This window comes from Oncorhynchus clarkii, chromosome 21, assembly GCF_045791955.1.
Source record: "Oncorhynchus clarkii lewisi isolate Uvic-CL-2024 chromosome 21, UVic_Ocla_1.0, whole genome shotgun sequence".
NCBI classification, from domain to species: Eukaryota; Metazoa; Chordata; class Actinopteri; order Salmoniformes; family Salmonidae; genus Oncorhynchus; species Oncorhynchus clarkii.
In genome coordinates this window covers 11103004-11122300 of record NC_092167.1, presented here as the reverse complement: position 1 = coordinate 11122300, position 19297 = coordinate 11103004, and the positions used below count along the sequence as shown (strand labels likewise).

The 19297-nt window shown below is 45.0% G+C and overlaps 1 pseudogene; it reads left to right on the top strand.

The window, feature by feature from the left end:
- LOC139379596 (acyl-CoA synthetase short-chain family member 3, mitochondrial-like) overlaps window positions 1-14502 on the top strand; it is a 34069-nt pseudogene extending 19567 nt beyond the window's left edge.
- Window positions 14503-19297: the final 4795 nt, after the last annotated feature.

The window sequence follows — 19297 nt, the reverse complement described above, 5'->3', positions numbered from 1 at the left end:
GTAACGGATTTCCTTCTCTTCATCTGAAGAAGTGTAGCAAGGATCGGACCAATACGCAGCGTGGTAAGTGCCCATGTTTTAATAGAAAAGACTGAACATGACACAAATACAAAATAACAAAGTAAATGGAAACGAAACAGTCCCGTGTGGCACAAACACTGACACAGGAAACAATCACCCACAAAATAACCAAAGAATATGGCTGCCTAAATATGGTTCCCAATCAGAGACAACGATAAACACCTGCCTCTAATTGAGAAACAATCTAAGCAACCATAGACCTGTATAAACACATAGATGGAAACAACCCCATAAATCTACAAAAACCCCTAGACAGTAGAAACACCCATAAATGAGACAAAAACACACATATCACCCATGTCCCACCCTGACCTAACCAAAATAATAAAGAAAACAAAGAAAACTAAGGTCAGGGTGTGACAGATATTTAAAAGAAAATGGGATCTTGGCACATTGAATTCACTGCAGAGCTCTTGAAAGGATTTCAGTGTACCTATTTTCTGATGAAATAGGTCTGAAAAGGTCCTGATTCCTAGAGTATGCCAAAGATTAAAGTTGGCATCCCTCAGGGCTTTTGGCAAGTCTGGGTTGCCTACTATAGGCGAGTGAGAACACATTTGGGAGGAAATGCCCAGGTATTTCTTACAGTCCCTCCACGCTAGTAGGTTGCAGTAAATCACAAAGGTTTTGGCTGTTGCCCACTTCACTAAAGTTATTAATGAATATAATTGAGCTTAGGGGCAATGAACCACAGGATTGGGCTTCTATCTGAATCCACGTTGACTCTTGTCTGTTTGTGATCCATGTTAGCATGTTGCGGATTTGGGCAGACCAGTAGTACAATTGAAGGGAGGGAAGGGCAAGAACACCCTTAGATTCGGGTTTCGATAGAGTGGAGAACTTGATCCTAGGTTTTGTATTGCCCCATATAAATTTGGTGATGCTTTGGTTAGTTGTTTTGAAAAAGGAAACTGAGATAGCATGGGAGCATCTGAAATAAATAGTTTCGTCTAGGGAGGATGTTCATACGGATGACATTAATTCTTCCTACTAAGCTAATTGGGAGGGAGATCCAGGTTTGGAGATCGTTCTTGATTCGATCCAGGAGTGGGAGATAATTTTCCTTGAAAAGGCTATTCAGATCTGGTGTTATGAAGATCCCAAGGTATTGAAACCCCTGTGTCTTCCATTGGAAAGGACATAGTGTCTTCATAGTGCTGAGTGTAATATAGTGTAATATTGAGAGGGCAGACGGTGGATTTGTTAAAATTGATCTTGTAACCTGAAAACTTGCCATACTGAGTAATTGTGTCTAAAATGGGAGGGAGGGATTTCTCAGGGTTGGATATGTAGAGCAAGACATCATCCGCGTAAAGTGAAATCTCGCCTGCAGAGACACCCATAATACTTGGATTGCTCGTTATCAACTCTGCCAGAGGCTCCGCCCCCAACAAGTAGAGCAGGGGGGACAGCGAGCACCCTTGTCTTGTGCCCCGTTCCAGAGGGAATCAGTCCGCTAGTAGTCACCATGGCATTTGGATGAGAGTATAGTGATTTGATCCATTTAATAAAATTTGGGCCCATATTGAACTTTTCTAAGACTGAAAACAGAAAGCTCCACTCCATCCTGTCAAACGCCTTCTCAGCATCCAGTGAAGCCAGCAGGACAGAGTGCGTCTGTGCGTTTACTTGATCAATAATATAAAAAGACGACGAATGTTATCAGAAGAGTATCTGTCACTAATAAATCATTTTGGGAAGAAGAGTGTTTAGTTTTTTGGCGAGCAATTTGGTAATTATTTTGTAGTCGAAATCCAACAAGGTTATGGGCTGGAAGGACTAGCAGGATAGAGGGTCCTTGTCTTTTTTGAGCAACACTGTAATGCGAGCTGTGTGCATTGAGTCTGGGAGAACTCAGTTTTTGCAAAAATCCTCCAGCATTGGCATGAAGATAGGGCTGAGCTGGGGCCAAAAAGCTTTGTAGAACTCTGGGGAATCCATCTGGGCCTGGGGACTTATTAGGTGGCATGGAGGTAATTGCCTCCAGGATCTCCTCAGGAGTGAAGGGGGAGTTGAGATCTTCTTGGTCGGTCTCTGATAGCTTAGGTAGCGAGATTCCCTCTAGGAAGGAGTGGAGTTCTGCCTCCGTGTGTTTTCTCTCAGAGGTATATAGTTTGCAGTAAAAATCACGAAAAGTTAAATTGATCTTTTTGGGTCATATGTGACCTCGTCCTCTGCTGTTTGGATAGCCATGATTGTACGCTCTTACTGCTATTTTTTAAATTGCTAACCAAGCAATCTACTAGGCCTATTACTATACTCATGGTATTTCTGTTTAGTAAAGAGTTCAACATCTTTGCAGTTCTAGGATTTGTGGTGGGGACTTGAGATGATTTGTCTAGGGTTGGGTTAAGGGTACAATTAAAATATCCGGCCACCACGCCAAAGGAAACACAATGCTCATTGAACAGGGTTATCATTTTTTACACGAAAGCAGGAGTATCTGTGTTAGGGGCGTATATGTTTAAGATAGTAATTGGTTGACCATACAGTGACCCAGTTATCAAAATAAATCTCCCCTCTGGATCAGATATGTTTTTGTCAATTATGAATGGAACATTCTTATGGATAAGTATGGCTGTGCCTCTACTGTTTGATTTGAAAGATGAGAAATACACCTGTCCCACCTAAGCTCTGCGGAGTTTGGCATGTTCAGCATCACAGAGGTGTGTCTCTTGTAATAGCGCGATGTCTGCTTTTTCCTTTTTTAGAGCACATAGTATCTTTTCCCGTTTTATTGCATTCCCTAGACCATGGCAGTTCCATGTCAATAGATTTAAGGTACTAGTCATCGTCATCAAACAGTAATGGAACTTTAGTGCAAGTCATCTCTGGATAAAAATGGATAGTAATTACAGCTGCGTTCACATAAAAGGAAAATAAATGGAGTACATAAAATAATAATCTCTGAACACCCCAGACGAGTTCCCAAACAACTCGACACATCCCGTTGGATCTATTACCCCCCCCCCCGCTCAGTCTCAATTCTGTGTTCCGAAAAAAATAAATAAATACGGGAACAGTTAGCAACACACAACATCTCCCCCTCCCCACCAAAGAAATGCCTCATCCTCTCCTCTCCGCCCCGCATTGAGTAAGTGACAACGTAGCCCCCGTCCAGACCACATTAAAAGAGTGAGAAAATAAAATCAATAGCCCAGCCTACATATACGTCCCCCAAGGGACATATGCCTCGGTCAATGGAGTATTTCTTCACCTCGTCAAACTATTGGGGCTTTCGACGTATTCCAGCTGACAGGTCCTGGTGTAAAGTGAGTTTGGAGTTTCCCACTGTGATGGTGTTGATTTTCGCCGCCTGTAGGACTCGTTCCTTGTCGGTGAATCTCAGGAAACGTATGGTGATTGGGCGCGGTGGTTGTCTGGCTGCTGGTGGGGGCCTTAGTGCTCGGTGAGCTCTCTCTATGGGCCTGTCGGTGGACATGTGGAGCCACTCGGGAAGTTTGTCTTGCAGGTAGCGGATCAGTGGCATGTTTCCCTCTTCTTTTTCGCCCAGATTTAATAGAACACAATTATTCCTTCGCCCCCTGTTTTCCAGGTCCTCTGTTTTCTCTTCCAGATGCTCTATTTTCTTTTTAGCATATGCTATTGTTTCCATGGCATCTGTCAATAAGTTTTCCATGGATAGGATTTGCCCCTCTGCCTCGTCCAGGCGCCCTGCGTCTATGGTTATCTTGCTGTTGATGTCAGGCAAAGCGTTTTCCAGGATTGTCACCTTGCCCCCTATCACACTGAGCTGAGAGTTAATGGCATCTAATTTGGTGTTTAGTTCTGTACGTTGGGATCTCAACTCAGAAAGGATGTCTTCGACAGAGTGTGAGGTTGGCATTCGATGGGCCTCGGGGGGGGGGGGGAGCGGGTCCTCTTGCTCCTGGCTAATGGCGCTAGCTTTTTCTGAAGCTAGCTTCTTCTTGGAGGCTTTTTTCCGTTGCTAATGCTCGAGTCCGAGTAAAAATGTCACCTGTAGTGTCGCCTTTTGTAGCCGCCATTACTTTTTTACTAAAGCTAAAGGAGTTTAAACTTGAAGTGGAGGTAAGATTAGGAATTGGAAACTATTTGTGCGGAGCTCTTAGTTCACGAGGCCATCTCGTTCAAGGGTCATGTGATCCCACCGCACTTAAACCTTTCACCCTCTGAATGGCACACATACACAATCCATGTCTCAATTGTCTCAAGATTTGAAAATCCTTCTTTAACCTGTCTCCTCCCCTTCATCTACACTGATTGAAGTGGATTTAACAGGTGACATCAATAAGGGATTATAGCTTTCATATGGATTCGCCTAGTCAGTCTGTCATGGAAAGAGCAGGTGTTCTTAATGTTTTGTATAGTCAGTGTATATGGAAAGCTGTAGGAGTGCATCGTTTTGCCTGAAATCGATGGTGCTTTGCCCCAGAGTTAAGGTCAATTCCATTTGAATTCCAGTCGATTTCCGAAGAATTTAAATGCAGCTGGTGAACTGGAAAAACAGAGGAAATGTCACATTGATCAATTGAACCTCAGTTAATTCCACTAGCGCTAACAGAGTTGAAATGGAATTGACCCCTCTCTTTGGCGCCTGTTTTAGCAGGCACGCCACACAGGCATTATCACGTAAGGCTTTTTGGCAAGGCTGTAAATCTTCTCTGAGGGGGCAATGGGGGATGAGGTGGGATGAGTGATTGACATCCCAGCATGTGGCCCTGACACAAACACAGTTTCCACAGCAAGCAGATAGATCAAAGACTGGCTCCTACTGGTTCGCTGGTACAGTGTGATCTGAATGGCCAGATGCCACACAGGCACACAAACACACACACGAATGCAAACACATATGCACACATGTCAAACACACAGTTCAGATGAGTGTAAAGCCACTGGCTGTCTCCGTACTGTCTCCTCTTCTACTCTTCCTGTTTTCAGGAGCCTGTCCAGCACATTGCTCAGAGGGCGGGTTTATGAGACATCTATCAGTCTGGATGTCTTCAAAAGACTCCTCCCTTCCCCCTTCCTTCCCCAGCTTGTCCTTTGTGTCTAGCTCATCCATTCTCTTTGTGTATATGTGTCCGTGTGTGTCCGTGTGTGTGTGTCCGTGTGTGTCCGTGCGTGTGTGCGTGCGTCCGTCCGTCCCCAGGTCCTTTCCCGGCTCTTTAACTCTCCTAGGAGGTGGTTCTTCTCCATGGTTGTGGTGTTGCTGTGAGGTTTATCAGAGACGACAGGCTGATTCTCAGAGCATATCCTTGGTGCTCTCTCTGTCAGTCCTAGCCCTGAGAGGTATGATAGGATTCTTTCACACTGTCCGCTGAAGTTCAGTCAAACCTCAGACTGCTGATAGATTGAGTTGGAACAATAACCCTAGCACCTTCCCAGCTTCTCTGTGGTGCTAGTGCAGTCCAGACCAGGGAGCTTCATCCACTGCAGGCTGTGTGATTGGCTGCAGCACTAACCCATTACTGGGAATAAAGGCCTGCAGTTCTCAACCTGTTCACTGGAGAGTAGAGGAGTCTGTCTTTGACAATAACCGAAAGTCCTCTCTCACCCTCGGCTTTGTGCCTGCCTGCCTGCCTGCCTGCCTGCCTGCCTGCCTGGCCGCCTGCCTGCCTGCCTGTCTGTCTGTCTGTCTGTCTGTCTGTCTGTCTGTCTGTCTGTGTGTGTGTGTGAGACAGAATAGACAGAACTCAGACAGACTCAATATGTTAAAGGGACCATAATGAATGAGAGCAGTCTGTGTTATTGTGAGAGATGAGGAAGCTGCAGGCATGTTCTGTTCTCCACTGTCACACAAGCCTTCTAGAGCATCGGCGTTTCTGCCAGAGGTTTAGAAATGGGCGCAAAATCAATTAGTCTTGAATTTATCACAAATCATTCCACAACACGCCCTGTAATATCTTTCCAATGTAATATTCAGCAAAGGAAAGATGAAATCAATGGCATGAAAATCAGCAGGAATGGAGGCTCAGAGAGATAGAGATTTCAAAGGCGGGCGGGCGACGTGTGGTAATCTGAATTAGAAGTCAACGCAAAGAGAGGCTGTCTGACCCATAGAGATCCTATTAAATGAAGATATATATGACTACTTTCAGACCACTGATCTAGAGTCAGTATTAAGGTGGTGGAAGATGATCTGAATGGAAGAGGCTGTCTGCCAGATCACTGATCTAGAATCAGAGTGAAATAGCATTGAAAGCGTTCATGCTCTGTAAAGGCTGGCTGCCTTCCATCTGGGAAATTGAAATGTATCACAGCTTGAAAGCAGCCGTCCCTGGCCATTTCCTGGGCTTCTCTCTACCCTGGAGCAAACCTAGTGTAGTTATATACCACTGCTGTGTAGCAAACTGTATCATCACAGAGAGCCAAGAGCAGTGTCTCTGCCTCGCCTTGACCACCCAGGGAACTCCTCACATGTACCGTGGGCCCTGGGTTTCAAACAGTAGGAACTCACAGTGGAACTACTGTAGGAGGCCGTGTTGTTTGTTATGAACTGGCAGACAGAGTCGATATGAGTAGAGAGGCTTCTGTACAGTCGTGGATATAAATGTTTCTTTCCTCCTTCAGCCTTCAAAGAACTGTGAATGAGTTTTTACAAAAGGGCAGGTGTTTTGAGCAGCATTCTTTCTCGTCTGTCACTGCAGGAGTGTTGCGTCTACTGAACGGCGATAATAAGAGTGTGAGAATGTTCCTCTTAATTGTGTTTGATGAAAATGGCACAGCACATCAACAGCTCGCTTCAAACTCTTCTACGAAATGATGCCTCTGAGTCTCAGCTAAATGTGTCTAACTTGTCAGTGATCTCATATGAACAGCGTATTTCAATTATGTAAAGCTTACAGGCAGAGTTTGACTGATTGACCAATTTGGCTTTGAATTTTAATTCGTTTTTTCTTAGTTTTCTTTCTCGAAATCAGATGTCATTTTGCAGGGCCAGTGGGTAAGATTACTTTATTGATATAAAGTAGAAGAGATTTGTGTGCTTGTTACTTTCATGTGCACTCAGACACACACTCTCAGCTGATTCGCTGATACATTGTGCGTGTCAATCTCTCTCTCTTCTCTCTCTCTCTCTCTCTCTCTCTCTCTCTCTCTCTCTCTCTCCCCCCCCCTCTCTCTCCCCCTCTCTCTCTCTCCCCCCCCTCTCTCTCTCTCTCTCTCCCCCCTCTCTCTCTCCCCCCTCTCTCCCCCCCCCCCTCTCTCTCTCTCTCTCTCTCTCTCTCTCTCTCTCTCCTTCTCTCTTCTCTCTCTCTCTCTCCTTCTCTCTCTCTCTTCTCTCTCTCTCTCCCCTCTCTATCTCCCCTATCCCCTATCCACTCTGTCTCCATTTCTGTTACATCACAGACATTCACATCTATTAACTTCAGTCAGACACCCACAGCAGTCTCCACCCCTTTATCCAAATCTGTCTGAATACTGGCTCATTTTCCCCTGTGTATCCAGGAAGAAAACAGAGAAAATGGCTGCTTTTTTGAAGCCTGATAATCATCTGTGTCGCTATTTTAAGACCCCAAGTGCCTGGGGTTGGAGGGACGGCTGATGATGAAGGTTGCTGATGTCATCGGTGTTGCCGGGCAACCAGAATATTTCCAGTTGTCAGGGTCTGGCTCACTAGGGTGAAGTGGCTGATGGGAAGCAGCGATTAGAGATGCAGGGAGGGCAGGCGGCTGGGTCTCTGTCCCCCCTCTGTCCAGCCCCTGTAGCCCAAGCTCCAGCCCAGGGACATGACACGCTAAAGGCTCTTTCCTTTAAAACTCTGTCTCAGTACGAAGGTTCATTGTAACATGGTGGTGAAATATGTCTAGGAGCAGTACACGAGACGTCTATTCTTTGATAGGAAGAGACATTTGGTAATCATCACACAGAGATGACGAATAGAAGCTGAACAATTAAGTGCTAGACTGTGATATTACACAAATGGGTGCATAATGAATTGCAATTAAATAAACCTTTGTGGTTGTAAATTAAAGTGCAATTAGAAACAGGATCCTACGTTTTGCAGCAAATGAGGTTTAGAAATAATGACTTTCCTTTACAACTACGGTGTTTCTTTCTTGATCTCATTCTGATTGTAGAGTTAGAGAGTTCATTCTCCTGGTCCTGTGCTCTGCACTAGAGAGTAGCCAGTCCTGTCTGTGGGTCAATGCCACCATGTGAAGTGGCTCTGTGTTCTCCTGTGTTCACACAGCCTTCTCTAAGCAGCCTCCACACCAACATGAAAACCAGTAGCTTTGTGCTTGGCACTTGAGTCTCTAAAGTCCAACATGATTACGCCCCAGAGAGTCAGGAGGTTAAGAGGAAACCTTAACTACACAGCTCTACCCCTTTAAGCACTGGGATAAAATGGTTTTATTTTTATTCAAGTAACCACATGGGTATGGGACTTGAAGTTTGTTAACACGTTTCACCTCCTAACAGGGGCTAGGTTAGTGGTAGTATCTCCTCCCACGTTATGGTCATGCTACTAGGGTAACGTACAGCTATGGTGTGATCGACACGTACTTGGTCCCCTTATCTAAAGCAATAAGACTACATCCCATTACCAGATCATTCAAAAGATTGCAGCCAAATAAAAATACCTAATGTGTCCTTTGTTTACCCTACTACCCAGATACACATTACATACACCATCTATTTTCAGATGAAAGCCCTTCCTTTGGCCAACCTTTCCTTGTTTTCTGTGCCCACCTGTGGATTTGCGTGGTGTGTCACACCTAGAATGTCACTCATTACCATATGGCTCCCATCCCACAGACTGGCTCATTAAGAGTTTCCTGGCTCGTGGTGGGCGACGCCGCGAGCGTAATTACAGCCTGGCTCTCCTCCGAGACACTGTGTGTGTGTGTGTGTGTGTGTGTGTGTGTGTGTGTGTGTGTGTTGCTAGGCTCCTCAAGCAGAGTGGTTTTCTGTCGGCTGTTAGCTAGCTCTGCCTTGTTTAAACTCCACAGGCCCGTAAAGCTGGTGTTTCTTATTAGAGGTCATTTTGTAATGAGAAAATGTGTATGCATGAACATTCCACTGTGGGTTTGAGGGAGAGGAATTTGAGATGCTATTAGAGCAGGCATGACGGCAGTTTCCCTTTCTACTCCTGTTCATCCGCATACGTAAGTTTGTGCACGATTGTCACATGCTTGTGTGATCCAGAGCTGTGCAGCAACTGTGACCTCCATGGAGGTTTTCTCCCTCCCTCCCTCCCTCCCTCCCTCCCTCCCTCCCTCCCTCCCAGGTACAGCTGCTCCAACCAGAAGGGCTTATTAACCAGTAGTGCTGTAGTTCTGCCCCAGTCTGGCACCTCAGCTCACTGCTGGCTGGGAGGTTGTCAGACTGTCTGGACAGGACTCGATGGGCTCTTATTGAAGCTCTAAAACAGATATGCAAATGTTCTGTAAGAGTGGTAAGGCGTGGACCTTTCCTCGGATCCTGTCTGGGACACACCTATCAAGCCAGAGCCTGAGAAAGTTACTCTACATTTAAGCAATAAGGCCTGAGGTATATGGCCAATATACCACAACTAAGGGATGTTCTTAGGTGCCTGGATACAGCCCTTAGCCGTGGTATATTGGTCGTATCCCACAAACCACTGAGGTGCCTTATTGTTATTATTATTTTTCAATGTACCCCCTTTTTCAATCTTGTATCATTGCTGCTACGGGCTCGGGAGAGGCGAAAATTAAGTTATGCATTCTGCCTAACTGCGCTCCTTAACAACCGCCAGCTTGACCCGGAAGCCAGCACATATACAGTTGAAGTCAGAAGTTTACATACACCTTAGCCAAATACATTTCAACTCAGTTTTTCACAACTCCTGACATTTAATCCTAGTAAAAATTCCCTGTTTTAGGTCAGTTAGGATCACCACTTTATTTTAAGAATGTGAAAATGTCAGAATAATAGTAGAGAGAATTATTTATTTCAGCTTTAATTTTTTTCATCACATTCCCAGTGGGTCAGTTTACATACACTCAATTAGTATTTGGTAGCATTGCCTTTAAATTGTTTAACATGGGTCAAACATTTTGGGTTATGTCGAATCGATATAGGACTTGTTTTACTGTGGATATAGATACTTTTGTACCTGTTTCCTCCACAATCTTCACAGGGTCCTTTGCTGTTGTTCTGGGATTGATTTGCACTTTTCGCACCAAAGTACGTTCATCTCTAGGAGACAGAACGCCTCTCCTTCCTGAGCAGTGTGACGGCTTCGTGGTCCCATGGTGTTTATATTTGCGTACTATTGTTTGTACAGATGAACGTGGTACCTTCAGGCGTTTGGAAATTGCTCCCAAAGATGAACCAGATTTGTGGAGGTCTACAATTTTTTTTCTGAGGTCTTGGCTGATTTCTTTTGATTTCCCTATGATGTCAAGCAAATAGGCATTGAGTTTGAAGGTAGGCCTTGAAATATATCCACAGGTACACCTCCAATTGACTCAAATTATATCAATTAGCCTATCAGAAGCTTCTAAAGCCTTGACATAATTTTCTGGAATTTTCCAAGCTGTTTAAAGGCACAGACAAGTTAGTGTATGTAAACTTCTGACCCACTGGAATTATGACACAGTGAGTTATAAGTGAAATAATCTGTCTGTAAACAATTGTTGGAGAAATGACTTGTGTCATGCACAAAGTAGATGTCCTAACCGACTTGCCAAAACTATAGTTTGTTCACAATACATTTGTGGAGTGGTTGAAAAACAAGTTTTAATGACTCCAACCTAAGTGTATGTAAACTTCCGACTTCAACTGTAGGTCTATGTATGTGTATACAGTGTATACAGTGTATACAGTACCAGTCAAAAGTGTGGACACACCTACTCAATCCAGGGTTTTCTTTATACTGGTCTATTGGTTCAGACAGGTCAGTAGAGAGATGAGAGGTAGGACAGTGCTGCAGGAATGTTTGCCATCTCCTCTCTCTCTTAGCTCTGCCCCAGTAGGGGTCTGCTGACCTTGGGCCTGCTGTCTGATCACGGTCATCCTCTGACTTAGAGTTGCCCCAGCAACCACACATCACCAGGACAACCCAATGTTACCCCAGCAACAGCTCATCATCGGGACAACCCAATCACCCCCGTTCTCTCTACACACACACACACAGTCGCAGGCACAGAAAAACACACACACACACACACACACACACACAGTCTGTCCTCTGAGATCTGACACCTGACATTTGAGAGTGGTCAGATAAAGGACAGGAATGGCCAGATAATTGTCTGACTCAAGATTTTGTGTGTGTGTGTGTGTGTGCTTGCTTGTGTGTTTGTGCCTCTGTGTGCATGCGTGGTATGTGGTTGTGTAAACGTCAATGTGAGATTAAAGAGCAGAGCAAGTAAAGATGATTCTGGGAGAGGATTCATTCGTGTTTATACGTCAGAGATGCCAGAACAAAGATAAAGGATTTGTGTGGCTCTGTGTCTGTACAGACAGACCAGTGATGACGCTTGGCTTTTAGACGGCACCCTGTTGTGAAAGGGCACAATGCTACCTCCCTTCCTCTCCCCTTACCTACCTTCCTCTCCTCTCCTTCCCCTCTTCTCCCACCCACTGCATGGCCTCTCACAGTGTCCCTTAATTCATCACTCTCAAACAGCCTCTCACCACCACAGACCCAACAGATCCGTCTGTCTGGAGAAGATTAATGTGCTTGCGTACTGATATCTGACCACGGAGATAGAGAGAGCGAGCGAGACCCACACATCTTTCATCCCTCGTCCATGTCTAAACCTGTTTTCACACTGATTTCCTCTCAGTATCCCTCTCTCTGGTGGCCATCCGGAGCCTTGCTCAGTCGACTGCTCGTTTTCACGAGGTAAATTTCCCTGTCATTGGGAATATAACGATAACGTCCGGCTTCAGTGTTTTGAATGTGCCATGGAGATAGTTTTTTCCTGCTTAGCGTAGCCTTGCTGTTTAAGAACACTCAAAGTATGGAGAACTAAGCAGTGCAGTGGCATATTAATAGCCTTCCTTCCTTCCACTCGCTGGAATAAAAACCGCTCTGAATTTCAAGGCTATTGCAGTATGCAACATGTTAAAGTATTGGCCATTGGTTAGAATGGAAATGTCTTCTGTCTTTCTCAACACTCCCAGATACACACAGACAGAGGTTGGACCCAGACCTGAGGACAATCAGACCCGGATCCGAACGGTCTGATCATTAAAAAAAAGAGGACCCGGATCCGAACGGTCTGATCATTAAAAAAAAGAGGACCCGGATCCGAACGGTCTGATCATTAAAAAAAAGAGGACCCGGATCTGAACGGACCAAACCTCTTGGGTCCTAGGTCAGGTCCATTGTATTCAAGTTGGGGTGGACCCATGAAGACCTCTAACACAGACACGTTGAGAGGCATAAGGTTAGCAGCAGTGCAGCACCCCTCGATTGAGAGCAATTGTTGGGGGTTAGGTGCTTTGCTCAAGGGCACAACGACAGGTGATGTTACATGGGATCAGACAGAGTCCAGCAGCCTTCCAATTCAGTTCCATTCCCATTTTTGTGTTGCCCGGCACAGGGCTTGGAACCAGAAGTCTTCCGGCTGCTGGTCCGCCTCTCTCACCTCTGGGCTACTGCTGCCCCTTACACATCAGGAAGAACTCAGGACAAAATGAAAGTATTTGAAACAAAGATCAAAGATTGTTTATCAATCAATTAATAAAGCACTGTAGATCTATACTTTTCCCATGGAATTGGGTAGTGGTGCAGGTGACCTTCAAAAAACCCAGAGATGTTCCAAGGTGTTTTATTCTCTGTGTTCTAGTATCCACTAACAGCCCAAATGTACCTGGTTATGTAAGCAGACCCTTAAGCCCTGGGCATTGTTTTCTTTCTAAGTGTTTAATCGGCGCGTGCAACTATATTGGGCCATTATATTGGTTGTCACTGCTCATCTCTGTTCCGGCTTTAATTGCTGTCTGAAATCTATGCCGCAATTACAACGACTGCAGCTAACAGCGTGAATTTAAACACAACGCTGCTAACAGCTCAGTGGGTTTATTGTGTAATCCTCACATGTTCCCATTTAGAGAGGGCTGTCACGGTCTACATGTGTTGCTAGAATCTGCCGTTTCTGCACTGATCTATATGTGGGCTGAGCAGACACACACAGCTACTCTGCACAGGTTTATTGATATCTATCCACATATAGAAAACATGCGTAAACAGAGCTGTAAACATACGGTGGGCATACTACACCATGTCATCTCCCTGCTTCCACACCTGAGGAGGAAGCAGAACATTGGCTGGTTTGTTGTCGTTGGTCACTGAGGTGGCTGAGGCCACTGGCTGATAGGCCTTGAATTTTGACCAGGCAGGTGGGACCGGGGCAGACGTGTCCCCCTTCTGTGTCTCCTATTGGGGGAGACCTCAGTGTTGGCCGTCAGCGTTGGCCGGAGGTAGAAGGGCTTTGAAGTCTACAGGGAATGATTAACCTGCTGATGATTAATGAGCCCTGAGAGGTGCAGAACATCTCCAGTTCAGAGGGCACTGCCCTGGTGGCTAGAGGAGGAGCATTCATTTCTCTCCCTCCATTGATCTGGGATGTTCTGCGACGTCTCCATCACAGTCACCCCCCCCCCCCCCCCTCCAAGCAAAGAATGCCTTATGATATGGATAGAAGCTTAGTCCAAAATGCTAGCTAAGAAAGTGAAGTAGGTTAGATAGAGTGCTCTCACATTCAGACATCTCCATGACAACAGGATACAATGATGAAGATATAGCAAGAAAACTATTTGCGATGGTGACAATTGGTTATATTCTCTTCTCCTATCCTCCACCAGAGCCTCCCCTGTGTGATGTGTCACCTCTTTGATGGTTCTGCTGTATTTAGGTTGGAACCAGGGAGACAGAATAGACAGAGATATCTCAGTGGAAAGTGGAGCAGCTGTGTAGAGTGGAGGTTGGTTGTGTGAGTCAGAGAGCCCATAGGAGCTGTCATAGTTCTGGTAATGTAGGTTAACTGTGCTCACAGGAAGAACACAGGGCTCAACCACAGCTTTAATGACACGCATGAAACTGACTTTTATTCCACTTAAAGGTATGAATAATTGGTTCTCTTTTGCACATTCTGTGAAACGTTTTATGGTTGTGTGGGAAAAAGTTGAGATTGTGATGTTACATTGATCTTTGAGGACAACGCGCACGGTATGTGTGCATGCGTGTGTATGTTTCTATGTGTGTGTGTGTGTACGCACATGTGAATGTGTGTTTATAAAGTGCATGTGTGTTGCAGAGATAGCAGAATAGTGTGGAAGTTGCATGAGTTGTGGCATGTAAAGTCTTAATGATCTCACCCTGTATGCCCTCTGTCCTCTTTCTCCCTCTCTCCTTTCATCAGAGAGTGGCTCAGCCATCACGTCCTCCTGTGTGGTCTGGGAAACTCCCTGTCTCCCCCAGCTGGTCAGGCTGGCAAAGCACTACCATGTCTCTTTCATTAAGCAGAACTGTCCAGGAGCGGGGGCACAAAGTGCTTGAGGATGGTTGGGGGGGTGGTCCTGAGGGAGGCCCCCCATCCGGAAGTTGAACAATTATTCATTTTTCAAACACCTGAAAAAGCTTTTTCCTGCAATCTAGAGCCATAATCATTATGCTTAATTTTATGTAAAAAAAAGAAGAAAAATCTTGATATCTAAGCAGAAAAGCCTCTTGAGCTGTCTGTATCCTCCTGAATGGTGTTTTAGTTTTCATTTTAAATAAACTAAATATGCTTCTCTGCTAAAGTCTGGGTAAAAGATTGAAAGTCTACCAACCTTGCCAGCAGGCATGCCATATATATAGGTACACTATATATACAAAAGTATGTGGACACCCCTTTAAATCAGTGGATTTGGCTATTTCAGCCACACTCGTTGCTGCCAGGTGAACAATATCGAGCACACAGTCATGCAATCTCCACGGACAAACATTGGCAGTAGAATGGCCTTACCGAAGAGCTGTGACATTTTTTTTCTCCCTAATTTCATGATATCCAATTACGATCTTGTCTCATCGCTGCAACTCCCCAACGGGCTCGGGAGAGGAAAAGGTTGAGTAATGTGTCCTCCGAAACATGACCCATCAAACCGTGCTCCTTAATACCTGACCGCTTAACCCGGAAGCCAGCCGCACCAATGTGTCAGAGGAAACACTGTTCAACTGATGACCGAAGTCAGCCTACAGGCGCCCGGCCCACCACAAGGAGTCGCTAGAGCACGATGAGCCAAGTAAAGATTCCTGGCCAAACCCATCCCTACCCAGAACGACACTGGGCCAATTGTGCGCCACCCTATGGGACTCCCGGTCACTGCCGGTTGTGACACAGTCTGGCATTGAACTCGGGTCTGCGATGCAGTGCGATGCAGTGAATTCGACTGATGCGCCACTCGGGAGGTGACTTTCAACGTGGCACCGTCATAGGATGACACCTTTCCAACAAGTCAGTTTGTCAAGTTTCTGCCCTGCTAGAGCTGCCCTGGTCAACTGTAAGTGCTGTTATTGTGAAGTGGAAACATCTAGGAGCAACAACGGCTCAGCCGCAAAGTAGTAGGCTACACAAGCTCACAGAACGGGAACGCTGAGTGCTGAGGCACGTAACGCATAAAAATCGTCGGTCCTCAGTTGCCACACTTACTACCGAGTCCAAACTGCCTCTGGAAGCAACGTCAGCACAATAACTGTTTGTTGGGAGCTTTGTGAAATGAGTTTCCATGACAGAGCAGCCAAGCATCGGTCTGGAGTGGTGTAAAGCTCGCCGCCATTGGACTCTTGAGCAATTGAAACACGTTCTCTGGAGTGATGAATCACGCTTGGCGGATGCCAGGAGAACTCTACCTACCCGAATACAAAGTGTCAACTGTAAAGTTTGGTGGAGGAGGAATAATGGTCTGGGGCTGTTTTTCATGGTTCGGACTAGGCGCCTTAGTTCCAGTGAAGGGAAATCTTAATGCTACAGCATACAATGACATTCTAGGCAATTCTGTGCTTCCAACTTTATGGCAATAGTTTGGGGGAAGGCCCTTTCCTGTTTCAGCATGACAATGCCCCCGTGTACAAAGCGAGGTCCATACAGAAATGGTTTGTCGAGATCGGTGTGGAAGAACTTGACTGGCCTGCACAGAGCCCTGACCTCAACCCCATCAAAAACCTTTGGGATGAATTGGAACGCTGACTGCGAGCCAGGCCAGAAATGATAGCCTGAAACGGCTTCTTAGGTTCTCCCAACCTCATAACTAGGTACTATCTGGTATAGCTAAAGTCAACTTCATAACTTTTATAGGTGGCTAGTAGTATTCCAGAGAAACAACAACAACAACACATTTACAAAAACAAAATCTGTATTTTTTAAACCGGACAAATATGAGGGGGCACGTGCCACCTATGGGCATGACGCCTCTGGAACTATCCCAAATGTTCTGAAATAGTCCATTTACCTGACCAGTATGCAGAGAGAGAAACTGCTTTTTGGGCTCTGCAACTGTTACATGTAGTTGTCAAATACAAAAAGGTATTAATGTCACACTGTAATCGTTTTAATATGGGCACGTTTGAGTCTAGGCATATTGGCTTGGGAAAATAAAAAACACACACCATCAATACAATGGTTGAACTTCAGAGCAACCCACATTTTGACATCCCAAATTCCCCACTGCTGAAATATAAGCAGATTTCTATGCACCTCTCTCTTCTCTAGTCAGTGTGATCGACAATGATAGGCAGCAGGTGACGCCAAGGACCCTGGGAAATATTGTGGTGAGGTAAGCCAGCCGCATGGTCATGGCCACACCTCTGTGAGCAGCTAAGTCATTCTGTTATCCTCTAGTGACTCCCCATCCCGCATGAGGGAGCGTAATCATCGACTGACACTAATTAGCATAACGCAACGGACATAAATATTCCTAGAAAATATTCCTATTCATGAAAATCACAAGTGAAATATATTGAGACACAGCTTAGCCTTTTGTCAATCACCCTGTCATCTCAGATTTTCAAAATATGCTTTACAGCCAAAGCTAGACAAGCATTTGTGTATGTTTATCGATAGCCTAGCATAGCATTTTGTCCAGCTAGCAGCAGGTAACTTGGTCACGGAAATCAAAAAAGCGATCAAATTAAATCGTTTACCTTTGATGAGCTTCAGATGTTTTCACTCACGAGACTCCCAGTTAGATAGCCAATGTTCCTTTTTTCCAAAACTATTATTTTTGTAGGCGAAATAGCTCCGTTTGTTCTTCACGTTTGGCTGAGAAATCGCCCAGAAATTGCAGTCACGAAAATGCTGAAAAATATTCAAAATTAGCTCCATAATATCGACAGAAACATGGCAAACGTTGTTTATAATTAATCCTCAAGGTGTTTTTCAAATATCTATTCGATAATATATCCACCAGGACAATTAGTTTTTCAGTAGGACCGATTGGAATAATGGCTACCTCTGTATTTTACGCGAGAATCACTCTGCGAGCCATCAGGTGACCAGTTGCGCAATGTAGTCGCTTACGCGTATTCTTCAACATAAATGCGTAAAACTACGTCACAATGCTATAGACACCTTGGGGAATACGGAGAAAAAGTAATCTGGTTGATAGCCCATTCACTGCTCAATAGGGACGCATTGGAACGCAGCGCTTTCAAAACATGAGGCACTTCCGGATTGGATTTTTCTCAGGCTTTCGCCTGCAATATCTGTTCTGTTATACCCACAGACAATATTTTTACAGTTTTGGAAACTTTAGAGTGTTTTCTATCCTAAGCTGTCAATTATGTGCATATTCTAGTATCTTGTCCTGACAAAATATCTTGTTTACTACGGGAATGTTATTTTTCCAAAAATGAAAATACTGCCCCCTAGTCACATTTTACTGCCTCTGTCACCTGGAGTAGCAAACCTTTCTGTCTCTGCATCAGGGATGAACACACAGGGAGATAGACTCACACACACACACACACACTGTCACTTTTAGAAACTCGAGCACAGTAAAATAGGTCCTGTTTTCTATCTGTTCAAATAGGAGGGTGGAATTGTTTTATGGAAATAATGGACTTTGAATCGATGTATCAATGTATTTTTTATATCACCCAGGGCTACATGCAGCACCACCGTCTCCATACAGACAGGTATCCACTGCAGTAGCTCCCTCAGGACCTGAGAGAGAAGTGTGTGTGTTGGGAGCTGATTGTGTGAGCCGGGTCACAGCGAGGGCACATCAGTCCTTCCTCCCCATTGTGCTCTTATCTGTGAGCCTGTTACCTGGAAATCACTCCCATCTTCCATTCGCCACCTCATTGTTATTGCGGCCAGTCTCTCTACCAACAAGGTGGATTACAATGGATTCAGCCCAAGCTGCTATGGAGCTTTTCATCGGAGAACAAATAGCCACAACTCTTATAACCAACCCTTTTCTCTGTTTAAGAACTAACACCTTTAGCTCTGAGGTGAATTGATAATGGAGAATCTCTCTTCCAGAGTCAAGATGGGAGGCATCAAAAGCATTTTCTTATAGTGCATTGTGTAAATGAACCTTAGGCATTGTTATTGCCTTTGAGTGGCGAGGATCTCATGCGCTAAGAAAAAGCATCAGTGCCCTAATTGAATTTGGTTTGTTTTGTTGCTTCAGAGGCTGTTTTGTGTCTGTGTGTGGAAGTGCATTCAAAAAAGGGTGACAGCCTCATTAGGATATAAATGCAGGCGGTTGAACCATGGAACATTATTAGGTCTTGGTTTGTTCATTTCCTCTCCGGGCTAGAGCAATACCAGGGGTGCCCTAGATCTGGCTGCAGTCAAAGACAGACAGGGAACGCTTCTATACTCTCACCAACAGTACAACCTTTAAAAAAAAAAAAATATTCCAATTTTGTTCAAAGGTTATTTGTTCTGGATGCAACTACAGTACACAAACATGCTGCTTTGTAAACGGGTGTGATGCAGACAGGGCTTGAACTTGGATGACCCTCCACAAGAACAGTTGGGGGTGATCGAGAGTGACCCTGGGTAAACAAAGGCTCATGGGTAAGATAAGACCACCCTAGACCTCCTCTGATATTACAATTCTAAAGGAACTGTTGTTTTGTAGCATTTGCTATTAGCTAAAGTTGTTGTTGGATCTTATTTGTAGCATCACAGAGTATGGCTCTTTCTTCCCTCTGTGCCACTGTAATAGTCCTCACCGTGACTGGCATGGGGATCCAGCTGTCCCACGGTGTCACCTCACTCACTCCTGCTGTCTATTGCGTGTCAGACACTAGTCTCTCTCACCC